The sequence below is a fragment of the Rhea pennata genome, chromosome 2, assembly GCF_028389875.1.
Source record: "Rhea pennata isolate bPtePen1 chromosome 2, bPtePen1.pri, whole genome shotgun sequence".
NCBI lineage: Eukaryota > Metazoa > Chordata > Aves > Rheiformes > Rheidae > Rhea > Rhea pennata.
In genome coordinates, this window is record NC_084664.1 from 43,616,446 (window position 1) to 43,622,445 (window position 6,000).

A 6,000-nucleotide genomic window follows, 5' to 3' on the forward strand; every position below is an offset into this window, starting at 1 on the left:
AATATTTGAATTACGTCTGTTTATTTCACTGAAAAGAAACAGGAAGAAAAAAGATAAAATCCGTTAGCATAAGGAGATACTTACCATGTTTAGTGCATATCTTTCTATCAAAACTACTGTATGTAGAAAAACCTCTGCTGCCCTCAATAGCTAAAAGTTTTAATTTTTGATTGTATATCACTTTAAGACTTTGAATTTTAATTTCCTAATAAATTTTGTTCTAAAAATGAGTAAATCAATATATTGCTAGCTTTAATATCTTAGCAGATGAATACAGATGAAAGGAAATGGAAGCTTCCTTACTCATGGGAGATAATGTATGAAAGAAAATAAGGAGGGAAGGATACAATATAGTGATTCTTAATTAGCTTATGAAATAGCTTGGATTAAGATGATTTGGAAGAAGTAAGGCTAGGGCTCAATAGGTTAAATGTGATTCTTTTCACTACTCTGATTTTTATTTTATTTTTTTTTTCCTTTCCTAGTTTTTATTCCTACAGCGTAAGTGATACCTCTTAAAGAGTTTTCAACATGAATTTTCTTTTAATACTAATGCTGATATTTTTTCTCTGCTATTTTTCTGATGCTATTATTATGCTCTGCAGGTAGGAACTGTGATGGTGCATTTGGACTGCGTGCATTTAGGCACATACTTTCATTATTTTATTCTGTTCTCAGTTTTGTACAGAAGCAGATACAAATATCTGCACTGTTAATGTATGTTGATGTTTTTAAGTATTCTACAACACTGGAAAATTGCCAGGATTTGTTTCAGGTATTTGAAAGAGAGCCTTTTCCATAGGCTGCAATATAGATTTCTACCTCCTGCTTCTAGCTACAGTCTTCATGTTGCTGTACAGATGGATCCCTGTTTACCACCAAGTGTCTGTGCTTTGGCCTGTGGGAGCAGTTGTCCGTGGCAGAGCTGATAGAGACTTTGCAACTAAGATTAATGTCCTCTTTTGTGGATCAGAGTTACCAGGATTTGACCTGTCTCCAACTAGGATTTCATAAAGCTTCCAGAATTAAGTGTGGTGAAACCAAAATGAACAGCTGAACCCCAGCTGCTGTAACTTTCATAGACCATGGTCCCTATGGTTGTTTCCAGGAGGGATCGATGCTGCTGGGAGCTTCCTAAGGACAGGTCTTTACCAGGTAGGGTGGGATGAGTCCAAAGCAAGCAGCAGGAAACATTAGTAGGTGGTATATATGCTCACCCATCTTGCTGACGAGACAGAGTTACCTGACAGGCCAAGAGCTGTCAGTGCGTATTTGCTAAGGAATTGTTAGTTTTCAGTTTTCATTTTCAGCTTTTTTTTTTACGTATGCTTTTTTGTTTGAGGCAGCAGCTATAGTAGTTTTATAATTCTGCATGTTATTGTAGTCAGTGTTTGTCCTCATGATTGCTTTCAAAGGGACAAACTAAATTTGTAGGATTGCAGTGCTACAGAAGTGCTACTACAGACAGAAAACATGATGAAGTAGGTTGTAGGCTTCCCAGCAAGAAAATAGGAGAATTCTTTTTTACTGAAGAGGTGCCATACAGAAAACCTAGCACAGTGGGTTTTTTACTTTGAAGGGGGTGATGTATAAGCACTAGGAAGCAAGCAAAAAAGGAGAAGTAAAAGAACCAGTTAAAGTACGAAGTGCTTGAAAGTATCATGGAGTCTTGCATTATGTTTAAAGGTGCACTGGAGGCTCAGAGTAAATCTAATTCTCCAGTTAAAAAGGATGTCTCTACTCACACACATGCAAAAAAGCTAGCATTGCTAAGCAAGAGTAAATGAGACTCTTAGGAGTAAAAACATAGTCTTTAAATTGTAGGAGTCAAATCTAAAGGAGGAAAATTGAAGAGGGCACAAATTCTGGTGGGGTTAGATGTAAAAGTATAATATGGCAAGCTAAGAGGCACAAAAGCTAATAGATTTTTTTTTCCAAACACATCATACGAGAAGCCTTCTCATAGGGCCAGAAGCTATTCAGATTATAAAAGGAGCACTGTAGGTAGATGGGGCAAATGGTCTGAAAGAAACTAAGCTAGCATGTTGGGGCGAAGGGTGGGGGAGAGAGGGAATCCTGTGAATTAAGTACTATTTAAAAGATAGGAGATAAAAGTAAGAAGCAGTTGTCTACTTTGTTGAAGGAGGATGGTTATTGAAATATCTGAGAAGGTTGGCCCAAAGATCTCAGAATGGGAGCAAAGCGTTCCAGCAAATTTCTGAATGATCTGCAAAAGCAAGTTATTAATGAGCTGGCTGCACTTACAGATGATAAGCAGTTATTCAGGCTAGTCCAACCTACAGCTCGCTGTGAAGAAATACAGAAGGTTTTCACATTTATGAGCTATGAGATGTGATAAAATGAAGCATCCTTTTAGTGTGATTTAGCACTCTAAATAACTACAAGGTGTTGCAGGTGGGTTATCCTTAGCTACAAATGCAATGATATTCTCTAAATTAGCTATCATTACTTGGGAAAAACATCCTTGAGGCACAGTGGGAAGTTCCTCAGTGATCAACCGCAAAAAATTATTAGGAGGGAATAGACAGCCAAATGGAACAGCACTCAGGCACTGTATAAAATCGATGGTGCACCCACATCTGGAAGATTGCATTTGGTTCCAATTCCCCTCTTTTCCAAAGAAAACTAGACCTGCATACTATATCTAGAAAAGATGCAGAGAAAGGCAATAAGATGATCAAGGATAAGAAATGGTTTCCATAGGAGAAGAGCTCAAATAGACTGACTCTCTTCAGCATGGGAAAGAGATAATAAAACCTGGAATGATGTGCAAAAAGTAACTAGAGAAGGACTGCTCACTGTTTCTTGCAGCAGAAGTTAGGGCAGTTCTATTTTAGAATTATCAGGCAACAAGTGCTTTTTTTGAAAAAACATTTTTTGTTACAGAGAGTGCATTTAAAAAAATACAAGATACCGTAGAGGAGTAAATCACATGTTTAAAGGTAGGATTCAACAAATTCATGGAAATTAGGGTCACCAGTGGTTATTTAAATTACCAGTGTTGGTGTAGATACAGCTCAGCCCAGGAAGCCCTGATCTGCTTATCCAGCAGGCAGGGAGGATTTGCCTAGAAAGGACTCGCAGGTAAATGCGCTGTTTCTCATAGTCCTCTCCGAGGGGGCACTACAGAGTATGTTGAAGAATGGCAGGTGAGCTTGCTTTCACCACACGTGGCAGCTCTTATATGGCGGGTGGGAAGCCAGCTGCACTGCACTTCCCTCCTTGTGAAGCAGGAGGGGTCATCTGCTGTGTGGAGAAGGAGCTTTTGCAAGTGTAGAATGGGAACAGAGCCCAGGAAAAGCAAAACTGCATTTAACACTTGGTGTCTTGTTGTGGTGAATCCCAGTGCTAACTGCCAGATAGCATTCAGGTGCTCTGCGCTGAGTTGTGCTGTGACCATCTTAACTAGAGGAATGACAGTTTTTCATCACCAACCTGTGGGAAAGCTATTCAGAGGTCTCCCACAACACCTGATGGGAATTCCGTGCTACTCTTCAAGCTGACCTTGTGGTGCATCCGAAAAGAAAGGAGATTTCCCTACTGGCTGTTTATAAAATCCTAAAGACTTGATTTTTACAAAGAAGTCCCTTTTGATTGCTGTCTGTTTTTCCAAGTGGAAATTGGTGTGATGATTTAATAAAAGTATGAATAATTCACGGTGCCAGTCATAATCAGGAAATACCCTAGTGTCTTTAGTTTCTGTATGTTTCTGCTCTTGAGTCAGTCAATGCAGCATGCAAAACCAAGTAAGCATCAAATTCACACTGTATGTACATCAGCAGATGGAGCAGGTGTTTCTTGTGTGCCAGCACATACATGAAGATGTATGAACTACATGTGTGTAGTTCTTTCATTTCACATTCAAGCCCTTTCACATTTCCCTCTGGTTAGTGTGAGCGTGGTTGGATATGTGTATGCGCATGTGCACACAGGTAGAACAGGAACCCCTTTGGATGTTTTCATTTTTCCTATTCAATCATGAAGCGCATTGCTTTGTTGCATTGGAGACCTGGTTTGTGCTGCTTGTGAGCCAGCTTCACCTCTGTCCTCCGCCTTTGGCGACGTCCCCTGTCGTCTCAGCAGCAGCTGCATGCAGCTGGAAAGACAGTGGAGTGATTGGCAACACTCACCCTCTTTCTCTCTTTCTGAAATCCTTACTCAAAGCCATCAGTTACCATTTACAGCTCTAGCAGGCTTTTTTAAACTCTCTTTTCCTTCTGGCTCACAGAAAGCAATACAATTTTCTTGACAGAACAGTGGTTAAGTGAATGGTGTAATGCCATTTATTGGAAGAATACAAACGTGACTAGTGTCCCTGGATCGATTTCCCTCTTCTGCATTTCTTAATGAATAGCTCTTGGCATTACTGTATATTTCGTTGTGTTCTTCTCCTCGGAGATAGTTATCCTTCCTGGAGGCATTTGCTTGAGATGGTTTTGAATCTGAATACAGCTGCTAAAGCTCCAAAATGAAAAATGGATGTTTTAAAGCTGTTGCTTTGAGCTTTCAAATGCACATTGTGAGCAGCCTGCTTATTTGGTGGGCCAGTTTGTATGCAGAATTCATAAAGACACAACAGTCTCCAGGGCCTGATAGTGACAGATTAAACTGAGCACTGAGCAAAAAAAAAAAAAAAAAAAAAAAAAAAAAAAAAAAACTGACAACAAAAATCCATATGCTGAACAATCTTTCTCCCTCATAATTGTTAGTCTTCGTCTCATAACCAAAGAGTTTGTGATCCCTAGTCTTGTACACAGCTCCATCTTCATTTGAAAAAAAAAGGTCTTTTTTTAAACACATCTGATTTAACAGTGCTAAAAATACTAGTGTTTAAAAGGCAACTGAAATTTAACATTAGCTAAACACTGTCTGCACTGAGTTCTACTTGTATGTCTGTATATCTACATAAAAATATTCAGGCATATATAATAAAATATACCTTTTTCCTCACATAGATGTAGCTGTAAGACCATGCGACCATGCTCCTTTAGATCTGCTCTGGAAGATTTTAATGTAAAGAAATGACCAAGGAAAATTTGGAAAGGAAAAACAAACCCTAGAATTTTCAGGCCTTCTTCATAAATCAAAGCTTTATAAAAAAGAAAAAAAAGCTAGCTCAACCTATTCTTGTTTCGTCCTTTAAGGATTAGCTTTGTCCTCAATACTGCATTTAATGGCTTACAAATTTTTATTTCTGCACCTAAGCCAGATTTGCATTCAGTTTCTGCAAAGACTCTTATATATGGAGTTCTCAGCTGCAGAGAATACTGAGACATATCAAGTTGGTAGAAAAAAATAACTATGAACACCAGTGAACTCTCTAGACAATATTTCTATACCCCATTAATTAAATTTAGTTGCAAAGGAAGCTATTCATTGTTTAATTAAGAATGCTGGAGAAATTTCAGATTCTTCCAGGTATACACTGGCTTTTATATACTTAATGCAGCTCTTCAAGGGGCAACCAACACATCCTTTTGCCACCCTATTTCAGGAGCTACTGGTCTGGTTGATATCGGAACCAGGAATCTTTTATTTGTCTTGGTGAAGACACTAAAAAGAGAACCACTCCAACACCGAAAAAACCAGCAGACCTGCAGTGGCTCTGCCCATTTCCCGATTTCCAGGCTGTGCTTTCTTTTTCTTCCCCCACCCCCTTCTTTCTTTCTCTCCCTCTTTCTGGAGATTAGGGGCACGGCATACAGCCGTTTGCTCCTGGGAGCAATTTGCTCAGATTCTCGCATCAGCACTGGCAGCCGTGCTGTTTCAGGCAGTATGTAAAAGGAGGTAAATTGTTGTTTGAATAAAATTTATGAATTCTCCTGAAGTGACTCAGTTACCCTTTGTAGTAGGTAGACCACAACTTAGGATCCTAGATAGCTACTCCTTAAAACCATAGTCTTTTTTTTTTTTTTTTTTTTTTTTTTTAATAGGCTTCCCACCGTGATGATGAGGCCAAATTGGCTGGGTAAGCCAATT